Source organism: Octopus bimaculoides, chromosome 1, assembly GCF_001194135.2.
Source record: "Octopus bimaculoides isolate UCB-OBI-ISO-001 chromosome 1, ASM119413v2, whole genome shotgun sequence".
NCBI classification, from domain to species: domain Eukaryota; kingdom Metazoa; phylum Mollusca; class Cephalopoda; order Octopoda; family Octopodidae; genus Octopus; species Octopus bimaculoides.
In genome coordinates this window covers 35,375,132-35,391,537 of record NC_068981.1, presented here as the reverse complement: position 1 = coordinate 35,391,537, position 16,406 = coordinate 35,375,132, and the positions used below count along the sequence as shown (strand labels likewise).

General features: G+C 35.9%; 1 protein-coding gene across 4 annotated transcripts in view; it reads right to left on the bottom strand.

Annotated features, from left to right (window-relative positions):
• Positions 1-15,726, bottom strand: part of LOC106878978 (protein Jumonji) — a 203,713-nt gene extending 187,987 nt beyond the window's left edge. Inside the window, exon 1 of one of the 4 annotated variants that reach the window (XM_052966146.1) lies at positions 15,619-15,726. The gene's annotated coding sequence lies outside the window, so the exon portion shown is untranslated. Of the gene's footprint in view, positions 1-3,002; positions 3,300-15,618 lie in introns of those variants that run through there. The other 3 variants (XM_014928354.2, XM_014928353.2, XM_014928355.2) reach the window with 3 other exon arrangements.
• Positions 15,727-16,406: the final 680 nt, after the last annotated feature.

Below are 16,406 nucleotides of genomic sequence, written 5' to 3'. Positions count from 1 at the left end.
TATAGCCACAAAAAGTCTTTCGTGACAGATTACATAAAGATGAGGTGACAGAAGTAGCGGCATTTCAGTTTTCTCTAAAAAAATAAATAAATAAAATGTCAGATTTGTATTGACATCAAAGCAATAATAAATATTTAATATTAATTTACTTATAGCTGAGTGAGAGAAGGAAGGGTATCGCTCGTGATTTATTTTACTTTTTTTATTATTATAAGGACTCCCGAAGCTGGTGCAAAAGGAAGCAAGGAAATTATTCTCAATCCGCAGACTAGATTCCAAAGGATTGGAAGAGAATGAAGGTCAAACTTGACCTCAGTGGGATTTGAACTCGAAGTGCAATTGAAATATCACAAGGCAAATTGTCAAATGCGCCAATAGTTCTTACCAATTCGCAACCACCCGGACAGAAATAACACAAATATGACAACAGAAGATAAATAATCAACAGACTAAAGTATACACCCCTCCTCGCAATTACGAATATGCTTATAAATATAAAATGGGATGCACAGCCATTCAGAAGATTGGTGTAATAATTATTAACATCAACACGAAGCTACAGAATTGAAAAGAAGAAACAATCAGCCGGTTAAATCAACTCGTGTATTTTAATTGTTATATTCTTTATTTTATCGACCTCGGTAGGATGAAGGCAAACTCGGCCTCAGAAAGATTTGAACACAAAACGGAAAGAACCAGCAGACACTTTGTCCGGTGTCCTACCACTCCTGCTATCCATCAATATGATAATGATAAGTCACAGTAATAATAATAATTTCTAAAGGTTACAGACATAATTTCTAAAAGTTTTCTTTTATTTGCCAGAACAATTAGACATTACGAGTACAAAAGCAGTGGTTGTTAGCAGAAAAAAATGAAAGCAATTCGCGAGTGTAATAAATAAAATAAGCATGACTTCAAGGCCAAATTTTTTTAGGAAAAGGGTTGTAGTTATTTTAATGGAGCCCTGTAGTTGAATGGAACTTATCTTATTGAAACCCCAGAAGAATAATGACGATAATAACTCTGCTTGGCATTCGGCCAGAAAATATCGTGGGATGTAAACACATACAAACATAATACCTATATCCGTACATACACACACGTGTCTGTCTGTCTATCTGAGTGCGCTTGTGAATAGACACAGACACACACGAGTGAAAGACAATACACAAAAACGGATCAAAGCATTTAAGTGTTTATACACTTCGATATCTTTTACTTCAGTCTTTACTCGTTCTTTTTTTCTTTTTCGAAAACACCACATTCACACATATATATATATATATATACACACACACACTTAAAACCTTAAGTTATTTTCTTGTGTATATATGCGCACACATGTACATATTGTATATTTTATATAGTGTAAACCTTATTTCATTATATATATAATCCATGCTTCATAATTCTGCTTGACACATTCGAACCTTATCATCTGATCCTTGCAATTTACGGACGAATCTGCCGGAACATATTAAGAATGAATAGATAAAGTATCTATTCTATTGTTTAGATTCTCGCTGTCCAGCGTACACCCCATAAATTCTATGTGTATGTAAATATATTTTATATATAGGCCTATTTTATAGGCACGTAAATTTTGAACATATATTGTATATTATACATCATATTTATAACTTATACATATTTACATATATATTATAGAATTTTATATATACAAATACATATGTATATTTCACATATATACTCTCTTTCTATGATATATATATATATATATACAAACACAAATATACAGTAATACTCAAATATACACATTTACACGCACGTTATATTACAAATCACATATATATATATATATATATATGTGTGTGTGTGTGTGTGTGTGTGTGTGTTAAGATCATGCAACATATATGTGTATACGTGTGTAAAATATACATTTTATCTACATTATATAAATTATACTTCATATACGTATATAATTGTACACATAAATGACACACACACACACACATATATATATATATATATATATACACATACATATATACATGAGTGAATGCTATGGACATAGTTTTGGAGTTGGTCGTGTGTTTTACATGCACGTGTGTCGTTTGAGGAAGGAAGACAAGATTTGGAAGAGCAGTCATGGATAAAAGGTCAAAGTTCAGTACAAGTTCACCACAAGCTATCCAGTCAGAAAGACTACAATACAAAACTCATTTTTAGCCAGAATTTGTATGAGAATATTTAGAGAGGAGAGTACTTTTTTTTTTTTTGGAAACTGACACGGAAGTAAATTATAACTATCAGAATTAAGCAATCATCATTAGCATTATTTAATAATAATAATTGTCATTGCTATTAATTTTCTTTTCAGTATTCTCTTTGAAATGTGTTTCTACATTACATATATTTTAACAATTTTTTTTACCGACTTGTTATAAAAGGAGCACACGCACATATATACATTTTTGTTTTTATGTTCAGTTATAATAAAAACAATTTTACATTAATCCGAAGGGTTAACTCTATACTTTTATAGAGTACAAATTTATTATTCTTAAAAAATATTGACAGTAACTGCGAAGTTTCGACCAGCTAAGCCATGCGTGTGTGTATGTTTGTATGTGTGTATATCTACGTTAGCATCAGTTTGTTTATAAGAACGCCTGATTTTTTCCTTAAATATCTTTATGAATTTATTCCGATCAATGAACACAAACTTTTGCCATTATTAAACCGCATCTATAAATTTCATACCCTCTCATTTCCTTGTTTTCTTAATTCAATCAACCTTCTCTACTTTTTATGTAAATCAGTAAATCAAAATTTTATTGTAAATCATTTCTTATTTTTTTTATTTCTCTTTTTTCTTCCTTTACATTATTTTAAGACATAGGAACAACGGTAATACAAATGATGAAAAAAAACGAATAATAAAAAGAAATAGTTTACCAATTCTACGAAGAATTGAAACAAAATACGAAGAAAAAAATTACAACATAAGAAAAGCAAGGAAAATATATTTATCTTACCTATAAACATAAAAACAAGAATCCCTTCTCTAAATTTAGAATGATCTATCAACTGAAATCTTGCGACTGACCCGGGTCACCATGTCAATCTAATCACAGTTGGTCACTCCAGGAGTGATGGTGGTGAACGAATGGACGGATAGAAAGATGAACAGAGTATGAGTAGGGGTCGACCAACTGAAGACGACGACGACAGCATATGAAGACAGAACAAAATAAAAACAAAAAAAAAAGCTAATGTGCTATTCAATACTTTTTTTTTTTTCTCGGAACAACCACTTCCACCGATCACAATCAAGAGCCAGGAAATACGTCTGAAGATCCCCCCTCCTTATTACCCACCACCATCACCTCTCGACGTCTCCCACCACCATCGAGACAAGAGAAAGAAGAAGAGTGGAAACGGGAGGGTAAGCATTTGAGTGACATCAGGAGGATTCTCCTTAAAGAAACAAAGGTTTAAGTTTCTGTAAATATAAGGAAAACACGTGGGTATAGCCCAGCAAGACAGATAGTGAAGTGAGCTTAAACTTCTCCGTCTGTCTCTGCCTCTCTCTCTCTCTTTATCTATCTATCTTCTGTGTGAGTGTGCGTTTCTGTCAGTGCCTTTAAGCATGTGTCTGTGAGTGTAACAACACATGTAACGAGTAGTTGAGATGTGGAGTTAGGTTGAGAGAGAGAGAGATACGTGCTGATGATGTTAGGCATCATCCATGTTTAAACAAGAGAAGACACATGCCGGACGGGACTGGATCGGATCGGTCATCTTGAAAATGTTGGCTACACTGTCTTGTTCTTAAATGACATTGTGTACGGGCGCCTGTATACGTGTGCGTGCTTGTGATTAACTGATGAGGACATATAGAATAAAAAGAAAGAGAGAGGTAGGGACAGATAGAGTAGAAAGAGACTCTTTAAGACTATAAATAAGCAGAATATAACGTACGGTTCAGCGTGTTGAGAAATATTTAGCTAAAAATTTTTTGCACAACAAATTCGAATTTCAATCAAGCATATAAAACCAGAAAAAGAAATATTAATTAAATAAAAAAAGAATTTAATGTATAACCGAAAGATGCTCGAGATATTTAAAACAGTAATAAAAAGTATACATATCTCTTGATAGAAAAAAAATATTAAGTAATATAGGCTATTATTGATGAGAAAATCCAGCCTCTACTACAAAACTAATGCCAACTTTCAGAACTGGCTGTTATTGTTGTTGTTGATATTGTTGTAGCTGTTTATAATTTTTCTACATACTGTTCACCAAAGTGCAAGGTTGTCAGTAATGCACTCAACATACATGTGCACGTCTATATCATTAATCAATACATTCATGATATTGATTTAACTAATCTCTTTCTCTGTATATGTGTGTGTGTGTGTGTATATATATATATATATATATATACACACACACACACATAGATACTTTTATAAAATATATATATATATATATATATATATATATATACAAATATAACTATATATATTTATATACATTTGTATATAATATATATACATATAGACGCAGGAGTGGCTGTGATAAGAAGCTTGCTTCCTAACCACATGGTTTCAGGTTCAGTCCCACAACGTGGCACCTTGGGCAAGTGTCTTCTACAATAACCTCAGGTCGATCAAAGCCTTGTGAGTGGATTTGGTAGAAGCCCATCGAATTTATGTATATATTTATGCGTGTTTGTGTCTGTTTGTCGCTTGACAACTGATATTAGTGTGTTTATCTCCTAGTAACTTAGCAGTTCGGCAGAAGCAAACTGATCCCAGTGTTTATTTTTTTAAACAGCACCAGGCTTACAAAGAATAAGTCCAGGGGTCGATATCTTCGACTAAAAGGCAGTGCTCCAGCATGGCCACAGTCAAATGACTGAAACAAGTAAAAGAATATATATATATATATATATATATATATATATATATATATACACACATGCATATCTATACATAAGCATTTATACACACACATACATACATGTACACATTCAACATCCACTTTTCCATGTTCTATGAGTCAAATGGAATTGGCAGATTTTCTATGACCAACTCCCACTTGTTTCTCAAGCAAACAAACATCATGTGATGTCAAGACGGGGGTACACACAAACATACATAAATATATGGCTGCCACTTTAGCATGCAGTCTACCTGCCCATTTACACTTTAGTGTGCAGTCCAACTCTAACCTTGACCCTAACCTAAAACCTTAACCAAACCCCTAATCCTAAACCACATCAGTGTAGACAATGGATAATGTGGGAGATCATATACTAAACTAGCACCCATATAAGCATATACTTCTTATGGTTTTTGTTTACCAAAACTGCTGGCAAGGCTTTAGTAGAAGAAACTTGCCCAAGGTGATGTCCGATGGGACTCAACCCAAGACCACATGGTTAGGAAGCTACCTTCTTAACCACACAGCCATGTCTGGACCTATATATATATATCATCAATATGGTTGAACGTCTCCTTTTCCATGCTTACATCAGTCAGAATTTGTTATGGTAAATTTTCTGAGGCCAGACATCATTCCTATGCATGCATATATATATATACAGAGAGGGTGAAAATTAACTAGGCATTAGAAATTACTTATAAAATTTTTCGTATCACTGAAGTCACGATGAAAACATATTTTAAACTGACAACACTAATGGGGATTTCTTATTTTCCAGATGGACGTTGACTATTCAGGAGTGAGCTAAGATAGTAGCACACTATGAAGTGTGGAATTCCATTGTTTTGGTTCAGAGATGGTGACATTCATGGAAAGGTAAGCATACAACACTTCGTCTGGAGACAATAAAAAGTTGTCATGCAAAGCTGATGACCATAGGCTCTGTGAACGATGCTAGAAGTGGCCGTCCAACCACATCCCGATCAGTGGAGAACATGGCAACAGTGCAGGAAATGTTTCATCACAGCCTGCAAAAATCAACATGTCAAGCAGCTCAGTATAAAGAATTGAATTTTCATCTGAGGAAACCCCATTACGTGCGGGAGCTAAAACCTGAAGACTGTGACCACAGAAGTCCAGATGTCACTCCATGTGGTTTTTCACTAACAAAATTCCATGCAGCACTAAAATTTTGTCAGTGAACAGGTCGCGGTTTCAAAGTGCCGAAAATATTTTGACAAATTTAAATATTGAAGTAAATCTAACGGTTTTTGTGTTTTTAAATGGCTTATAAACACCTTCCATTCTGCAATTGTTTATATATATATATATATATATATATATATAAGTATGTATGTACATCATCACCATTGGCATCATTTTGCATGTTATTATGAGGAGGGCAGTTTATCAGTATGCAATAAGTTGGAAGACTGCATCTTTCTGCAATGTCATAATTTTAGCATTGTTTCTATGGCTGGATGCCCTCCCCAACAGCAACCACTTCACAGAGTGGTCTGGGTGCCTTTTTTTTTTTTTTTTGGTGGCATCAGCACTAGAGATTGCCCAGCTATCAGCAAGACTAAAGAGTCCTGTCAAACCCTGCATTGTCATTGCTTGAATTGATTACCAACCACTTACAGAGTGCACTGAGTGCATCTTGTAACACTAGCACTTCTGGGGTTATCTTGCAGTTTGTCAAGTGAAAGAGAGACCTTATCATGAATGGAACAGACTTATTGTAAGAGGATGCTAATGAGAGAATAACAGAAGGAAGTAATGGAAAGAGGAGAATCAAAAGGGGTCAAGCAAGGCCAGACCAAGGATTACTGTGAAGGAGGAGAAAATAGGGTGGGCCAGTTTGGTAAGGTCTTAAAAAGGTTTGTTGGAGTTACACAGGTTTATTGTTAAAAGAGGGTGGTAGAGGTGAGATTAACACAGGCAGTGTTAGGGAAGGGGACAATAGAAGAGACAGTGCAAGGTAGTGTTCTGTGGTTGGTGAGAGAGTTAGAAAATGATTGGACAGTAGTGCTACCCAGTGTTATAAATAGGTGGGTGTGGTTTAGAGAATAGATGGTGGTGGGGTACAAGTGTACAAAATAGGTAGGGAATGCATGCACTAAGCTTGCACAAGAGGATAAGTCTTCTACAGCACTGCATACCACCAGTCAACATGGTCTTCTATCATCTCCTTCAACAGATGTAACAACTTGAGATCATTTGTCACCATCTCATACCAAGTTTTCTCTGTATCTTTCTTCCACAGATTTCAGTGCTCTGCACTTGCTTATGTAACGGTCATCTTCCATTCACATTATATGCCCATATTAGCACAGTATCCTCTCTTGTACACTAGATCTGATTCCACTTTTACCTAGTTTGTCTCTCGGTTCATTTATACTTTGTCATTCATAAACACTAACATAGTGAAGTATGCTTGCTTCGTTTTTTTTCTAACCTTTACATGTCTTCTACACTTAAGACCTACATCTCATTGCCATGCAGCAGCACACTTTGCATGCAATCTTCATACAATATGCTCTTGATCTTGAGGGATGAACCATTTCCAATCTGTTCTTATTCTATCTACCACATGTTTGAAGCATCCACTCCACTGATAATTTGGTCACCTAGGTAACAAAATCTATCAATTACTTCTAGGGAAGTATCTGTGCGTTTGAGAGGACTCTTAATGCTTACTCCTCCAGTGTACCTGCTGCATCTGAAATCTACCTTTTCTGTTAATCTACCTTTTGTTCTTCAGCAGTTTGTACCTGTCCAGTGATTAAACTGGGTAAACCTCAAGGAATTTCTACTGATTCTTCTTTTGCAGGCAAAGCACAGCCATTTCCCTGATGTTACAAGGGTCCTGTCCTCCTTCCTTCTTCTCTCTATCTCTCTCTCTCTCTCTCTCTGAGTGTATGTGTGTGTGTGTGTGAACATATGTGTTATTAAACAAACTGGGTTACAAAAAATAAATCAGAGTGACCAATTGCATGAATTTGAACCATAAAGATGAATATAGGTATTTCATTTACAAGATTAAATCTTCCAAAAGCAAAACAAATGCCTGGTGGCAATTGCAACCAGCTCCCAGTCAGAAGGGAAGATTTATCAGCCATTAAGGGAAAAGACAGAAAGGACAGCAGTGCATACAGATTTCTGCCTCAATAAGCATCATCAGCACAGCTATTCTACCTTAACTCCAGCAAAGTCATATACAAAAAGTGCAGAGAACATTATGGCCTAGAGTAATTTGCATAATTAAAACAGTGTGTGTGTTTGTGTGTGTTCTTGTCTTTACAATGTGTGCTAGTTGTAAATGAGTGTTATTGTCATACAAGCAGTGTTGTTCGTCTTTAATACTTTGTGAAATATGGGGAAAATACCTGCTTGCTTAGAAATAGGTAACAGTTGGTGATGGGAAGGGCTTTCAGGTAAAGAAAATCTGCCTCAAACTCCATCTTATTCATGCAAGCATGGAAAATGAATATTAAAACAATAATGATGACATGCATGAGCATCTGTGGGTATATACATATATTTATATATATATATATATATATATATATATATATCATCATCATCATCGTTTAATGTCTGCTTTCCATGCTAGCATGGGATGGACAATTTGACTGAGGACTAGCAAGCCAGAAGGCCGCACCAGGCTCCAATCTGATCTGGCAGAGTTTCTACAGCTGGATGCCCTTCCTAACGCCAACCACTCTGAGATTGTAGTGGGCGCTTTTATGTGCCACCGGCACGAGGGCCAGTCACACGGTACTGGCAACGGCCACGCTCAAAAAGGTGTTTTTTATGTGCCACCTACACTGGCAATGACCTCGCTCGAATGACCTGGCAATGACCTCGCTCGAATGATTTTCTAACGTGCCACCAGCACAAGTGCTAGAAGGCAACGCTGGTAACGATTTCACTCAAATGGTGCTATCTACGGGCCACTAGCACGGAAGCCAGAATGCATATGTGTTTGCATGCATGTGTATACACACACACACACGCGTGTGTGTGTATATATATATATATATATAAATATATATACACACCAATGAAGAAGCACTATTAGTCTCCTTCGATGTCATCAACCTCTACACTAACATTCCACAAAACTACGGAATAGAGGCGATAAAAATCCTGGTTAGAAAAATACCCCAAAGTTCTCCCGGACTGCATAAACCAGACCTTTGTCATTGAATCCCTGAAGATCATCCTACAAAACAATTACTTCCTATTCGATGCAACATACTACTGCCAAGAATGGGGTATTGCGATGGGAATGAAAGCAGCGCCTGTCCTTGTGAACCTAATAATGGGTTTCTTTGAGTCTACCCTATATGAACTTTCACTCCAAAAATTTGGACCCCCATTCCACCAGTATATAAGAGAAAACTGGAAAAGGTACCTAGACGATTGTTTTATCATCTGGAATGAAGCCTATGAGAAACTCCTGAATTTCAAATCCACACTGAACAATATAAACTCCAATATTCAATTTACAATGGAATATAGCAAGGAACAGCTCCTATTTCTGGACATTTTGATTATAAAAAAAATCTAACAACCAAATTGCAACTGACATCTACTATAAACCAGCAGACTCAAAACAGTATCTCCTTTTCAGTTCATGCCATCCAAAACACACCAAAATAAATATCCCATTCAATCTAGCTAAAAGGATCTGTACAATTGTATCTGACACAACCACTTGGGAACTTCACCTACAAGATCACAAAATAACACTCATTGAACATCACTACCCACCCGCACTTATAGACCATGGAATTGAACATGCCAAGAAATTGGACACAAACACACTAAGGACAACAAAACAAAACACCACACCGCACTTTAAATCACTCCCATACATATCAACCCACAACCCCAGAAACAATGAAACATACAACACAATTATACAAATCTCCCTCTGCTCACTCAAGACCCAAAAATGAACAACATCCTAAATACACATAAACTCCTCAAATCCAAAAGACAACATAAATCACTCAAGAGACTCCTAACAAATGCAAAACTATACTCAATACATATGATACCAACAGTTAAAAAATGCTGACGACCTAATTGTGGTACATATATATATGCCCATATATACACACACACACACACACCCATATATGCATGTATTTGTTATTTGTATGTGCTTTTTCCCCCACCATCGCTTGACAACCGATGCTGGTGTGTTTATGTTTCCATCACATTGCGGTTCGGCAAAAAAGACCAGTAGAATAAGTACTAGCCTTACAAAGAATAATCCCTGGGACCGATTTGTTTGACTAAAGGTGGTGCTCCAGCATGGCCACAGTCAAATGACAGAAACAAGTAAAATATATATATATATATATATGCATGTATGTATATATCTATATATATATATACATAAACATATATATGTATATATATGTGTGTACATATATGTGTATATATATGTATACATATATACATATGCACGCACATATATATATATATATATATATATATGCACACACACACATATGCACGCACACATATTTTAATAATATTTGGCAAAAGAGAGTGACTTGGGGGAACCAAAGTTTCGTGCGTTAGCACTTTCCAAGCCTACACTCACATCATCATGATCATCCATTTCATACATACAAATAAACTGGAAGAAAGTGAAAGCGAACGATACCCAACGAGAGTACCTCGTTCTAGAAGTTGAATCTATTTTATTAGCATCGGTCTGAGTGAAAGAGGAGCGGGAGTGATTTGATTACAAGCAGTCAGTCACGGCAAGCAAGACCTAAATGTTTACTTTAACAGAAGTCTTTAGAAAGGACACAGTATATAATGTATACAAGGTGGGATGGCTGAAAACGAAGTCGGTCTCCTCCTTCCAAGTTTATACCGTCTCGCTACCTAGATCTTCAGGCACGAATATGTAAGCAGATTATAGCTCTGTAAGCCTGGCTATTGATTTGGTTTTTCTGTCATGTCAGGTTACATTCTGTCGTGATGGTTAAGGAAAGAGCTTATCTTCTTTTTGTTTTTGTATTCTTTGAAAAGTCAGCACTACCAAATAAAAGATTTAGTTTTTATTGTGGAAACTTATCCTAACAATAAGTAATAATTAGAACAGCCTTCCGATCAACCGTAAAATTTTCACACACACTCACACGTAGACAGGGTTACTTTGAGTCAAATTAACAAAACTCCAATGATTAAATACTGTCATACTTCTGATGAAAGTATAATATACACCAAAGAAAATTGGAAAAATTTGACACAAAGAAATTTTAGAAAAGTACAATAATTAATTACAAATTGCTTTGATGAGTTGATTAAATCATTCATCATTTCTAACCTAGTGTTTAAAGCAGAGTTTTACATTTAATATTTATTTTAAACTAGACTTTTGTGGATTTTCTGTTTAGATACAAGCGTGGCAGTGTGGTAAGAAGTTTACTTCCCAACCACATGGTTTCGGGTACAGTCCCACTGCGGTGCACCTTGTTTTAGCCCTGGGCCAACCAAAGCCTTTTGAGTGGATTTGATGAACAGAAACTGAAAGAAACCTGTCGTTTATGTGTGTGTGTGTGTGCATTTATTCCTATCACCGCTTGACAACCGGTGTTGGTATGTTTAGTTCATGCAAAATAGCGGTTCAGCAAAAGGGTTGATAGAATAAGTCCCAATCTTTAAAAAAAATAATAAATAAGTAGTGGGTCAATTGATTCAACTAAATTTCTTCAAGTTGGTGCCCCAGCATGGCCACAGTCTAATGACTTAAACAAGTAAAAGATATCACTGATAGGAGCTGAAATATTGCCAGTTTGGGGGGTTATTGAAAGTTTCCAAATAAAATTAACTAGGAGTGCCAAAGATTGAGAGATCAGTCATGAGAAAGAAGAATAAATGAAAAGAGGCTGGGGCGAATGAAGATACCGTCATGGATTTGTAGTCACAATGAATTGATTTGCTTTTGAAAATTAAACTGTGCATTGTCCCGTTGCTTTTGATGTATTTAAAGAAAGGAAACAGTACAAAGATAAATTTCTCTGTCATATACTATACGCGCACGTGCGTGTATGTGTGTGTATGCATACACGCGCGCGAGCGCATATATATACATGAATTTCATGCTTAGTTCTTGTTAGAAACGTACGGTTTGTTTTCATCCTTCGATGGTGCTCTGCCACAAATAACTGGTAACAAGAGCGAAACAAATCGCTATTATTGTTATTATTATTATTATTATTATTAATAATAATAATAAGGCGGCGAGCTGGCAGAATCGTTAGCACGCCGGGTGAAATGCTTAGCGGTATTTCGTCTGCCGAAATTCCGCCGAGGTCGACTTTGCCTTTCATCCTTTTGCGGTCGATAAATAAAGTACCAGTGAAACACTGGAGTCGATGTAAATGACTAGTCCCTTTCCCCAAATTTCAGGCCTTGGGCCTTTAGTAGAAAGGAGTATATTATTATTAAAGCAGCGAGCTGGCAGAACCGTTAGCACACCGGACGAAATGCTTAGCGGCATTTCGTCCGTCTTTACGTTCTGATTCAAATTCCGCCGAGGTCGACTTTGCCTTTCATCCTTTCTCGGTCGATAAAATAAATACCAGTTGAGTATTGGGACTGACGTATTTGACTCATCCCTCTATCCTGAAATTGCTGGCTTTGTGCCAAATTTTGAAGTAATAATTATTATTATTATTATTATTATTATTATCATTAAGAAGAAGAAGAAGAAGAAGGCGAGGTAGCAGAATCGTTAGCATCCGGGCGAAATACTTAGCTGTATTTCGTCTGCTGCTACGATTTGAGTTCAAATTCCGTCGAAGTCGACTTTGCCTTTCATCCTTTCGGGTCGATAAATTAAGTACCAGTGAAACTAATGGAGTCGATGTAATCGACTGACCCCTCCCTCCAAACTATAATAAAAAGGATTATTTTTATTATTAAACACCGCTATTTATACCCTTAAGTAATCTGGAGTAGCGTTATACTTGACCTAAAGAACAAGATAATTACGTGTGTGTTTTGTTATTGTTAGTATTATTACCATTATAACGATGTTACTGCTTTAACGTGACTTGAAAAATAATGAATTTCGGAGTTGTACGAGTCTGAAACCTGACTTCTTCACTCAACCACAACAGCAACAACAACCGTGTTCTTGATTACAACTCTTTACATGTCACACATAGGAAGGTAGCGTAACGAATCCTATATTACGTGTGATGAAGATGAGTGAGAGTGGGGTCTCTCGTGCGTGTGTGTATGTGTGTGTGTGCGTACTCAATACAGTTTATTTATATATTGTAATGATATTTATGAAACAAGCCTCCAAATGTGTATGTGCGGAAATATATATCTCAGTATATAACAATACTCCAGTATATAAGAGTATATTATGTACTCCAATGAAATCTCCAAAGTAAATGGTCAGCTTACAGGTCAAAGGCTATTCGCGCGCGCGTACATTACAAACACACACACAAATATATAATGCAGTAAGTGCAACACATATTCCAACTAAACGATCGGTGAGCCGTTTGTTAGAGTACTACATTTGTTAGAGTACTCTTAATAAAATTGCTTTGTTTTCCGTTTGTGTGTATGGGGCTGGATGGGTTATTCCTATCGTCAAATACTGACGATGCGTTTGCATGTTCGAGAGAATCATTGCATATAGCATGACTCTCTAAGACCACGTTGGTCAAAACAAATAAAGCAACATAATCCATTTTTCATTCAAAAGAAATGTCAGAGAAAAAAAAAAAATGATAATTAAAGCCAAACAAAAGAAATTGCATAGGCAATTGTGTCAAACAATAAATCTTCATATATCCATTCTTATTTAATGAACCGTCTTCTCACCCCTGCTATACACACACGGGTTATGAAAAAGAATGGAGAGAAAGAGGGAGAGAGAGACCAATTTTTTTTATAGTCTATACAAAACAAACGTTATATTACATTTAATTGGAGTCCTTTTTTTTTTGTTGTTACAGAAGAAAAAATGTAATCCATGGAAAATTAAATAAGAAAAGCAAAGAAAAATAAACGAAACAAAATGAATATATTTCATAGGGTAGTCATGATGAAATGATAACTATTCAATCGGTCCCCTCCCGTATATCCATCCCCCCACATACAACACACACGCAACATTATAGGAAAAAAATTGTTAGAAAGCACTGGATTGTGTTACCACATGTATTATTAATAAAATCAATAAAAGATAAAAAGCAGTCATGTTTGAATCTATGAATATAAGTTGTTATTGTTGTTGTTTAGTCTTGGGTCAGCCTTTATAATCAAAGAATTCCCGTCGCGACCGCCCCATCTTTTCAGACACAACCTTCTTTACGAAAACGGTAAGGTGTGATTTAAGAAAGATTCGGTCGCTATTTGCAGCAAATCTAGCAATCACGTAAAGGTTCGTGTATGTAAGTTTATAAGCGTGTGTAATAAACGAAGTACATATACGAAAAGTGCAAGTGTGCGTTTGCATGTATGCATGCGCGCGCGTGTACAAACATGCATATAAATCATGACTTTATACATAACTGACAGCCAATAAACCCCGCGACACACGCAAACATAACTATTATCACCATCATTGTCACTTCAATCCACAAAACGAACACGGGTTGAAGTGTGCATACATTATCTCGTGTACTATATTCAATCAAGATCAGTAGAGTAGGTGGGCGGTATGGTTGGCAGATCCAGCAGTACAGTTTATTTATTTCGTGCATATTTAATAAATACTTCAAAATATCCCATTCATTCATTCATTTGAAAGAACTTCTGTCAACAACAAACCATGCGTATCAATCAGTCTGGCGACACACATGCCATTCACTTCGGTTACTTACATCTCGTTTTACAGTGCTACTGACACACATAACAAGGATAAGGACAGCAGGAGGTCGAAAGGACGGATGGTGATGATAGATGGACATACCCTGTTACACATCGATGAAGAATTTTCATGTCGGATAAATCTATTCATTTCAATCTGTACCCCTAATCATCACAATTAGGGGTACAATCTATACCCCTAATCATCAGACATGTCAATAGTGATAAGAGCCAATTTTATCATTACCCTCATAAACACAAAGAAATGATAGACTAATAAAGGGAAGAAGGAGGGGGTCATAACAAAAACATTGACGACAGAGAAAAGAGAATCATATCAAAAAACAGAGAGCATGGCAGCTTGTCAAAAAGATAGGTTTCGTTCAGGCATGTATTTACTTGCTATCTCTATTTTCATACAAGCCTTAACTTAGGTCCAGTAGGTAGCAGCCGGCCGGTTGACAACAGAGAAGAAATCTCACGCCAGTCAACTTACCCAGCCTCATCACTCAGCTCACCGATAGATTAAGCAGGTGAAGTGAGAGAAGGGTGGACAGAAGAAAGAAAAAAGAAAAAAGATAAATGACAAACATCACCAACATATTCTGACACTTACTCAATTTCTCTCTCTCTCATTCACACATACATACGCTTTCTCTCTCTCTTTCACTCTTTTTCTTTTCTTTTTTGCTTTTTAGCGAATTAGTAAGATTCAATGAAAAGAAAAGTAACAAAATAAGTTTCGCTAATAATTATTTTGTTTTCTAACTTTTTTTTTTCTTTTTGTAGGGAATATTAATTTGTTCACACTCTTCTCTTTCTGTTACTCACCGAACATTCAGCATCTCTCCAGTCCAAAGATTAGCAGCAGTTACATGATGCTGTTAATCGTGGGCCAGACTTAATCCTTTGTTCGTTGAATGAATAACAGGCTTTTGTCAACAAGACACATGAGAATTCCCATGTGTGGCTTCCGGTCGACGACGTAACGCAAAGCTTGCTCTCTGATTGGTCAATATTGTTAAAAGAGGCCGGTTCAACATGCATATTTATTATAAGACCTATCAGGAAGAAAGCAACGAGCGGTGGTGGTATTAAATATTTTTCTCCGTCTCTGATGATGATAATATTAATACGAGTCCGTATACATAATGTTTAAAATATTCTGTCGCTAATAACTTCGTGATTCGAAAGTAATAAGCATTTTATTTTAATCTTATCTTACGTGTATTATTTATAAATCTTTTTCTCTTAATGTTCGGTGAATGTAAATTATTACATAATCTTTTCCTTGTTTTCTTATCGTAAAGGCCCTTTAAGTCGGATCTGTCATCATTCCAATAATACATTTGTTATAATCAGAGCCAGCTGAAATATTTTCAGATGTCCCCCGCGATAGCCTCTATATATTTTCTGTTTTCCTCATGGTAATTTGAACACTTCGCTTTATGATACTTCAATTACTGATGCAAGATCTTGTTATAAACAATTCGCCACACATCAGGCATGTATCGCCAAGCTATATTACATGCCACATCATCTATGTTTGTGGATTTATACTACAGATCGTTTATAGATTTATATTTTTTCATTATTATTATTCACTTTTTTTCTCTTAA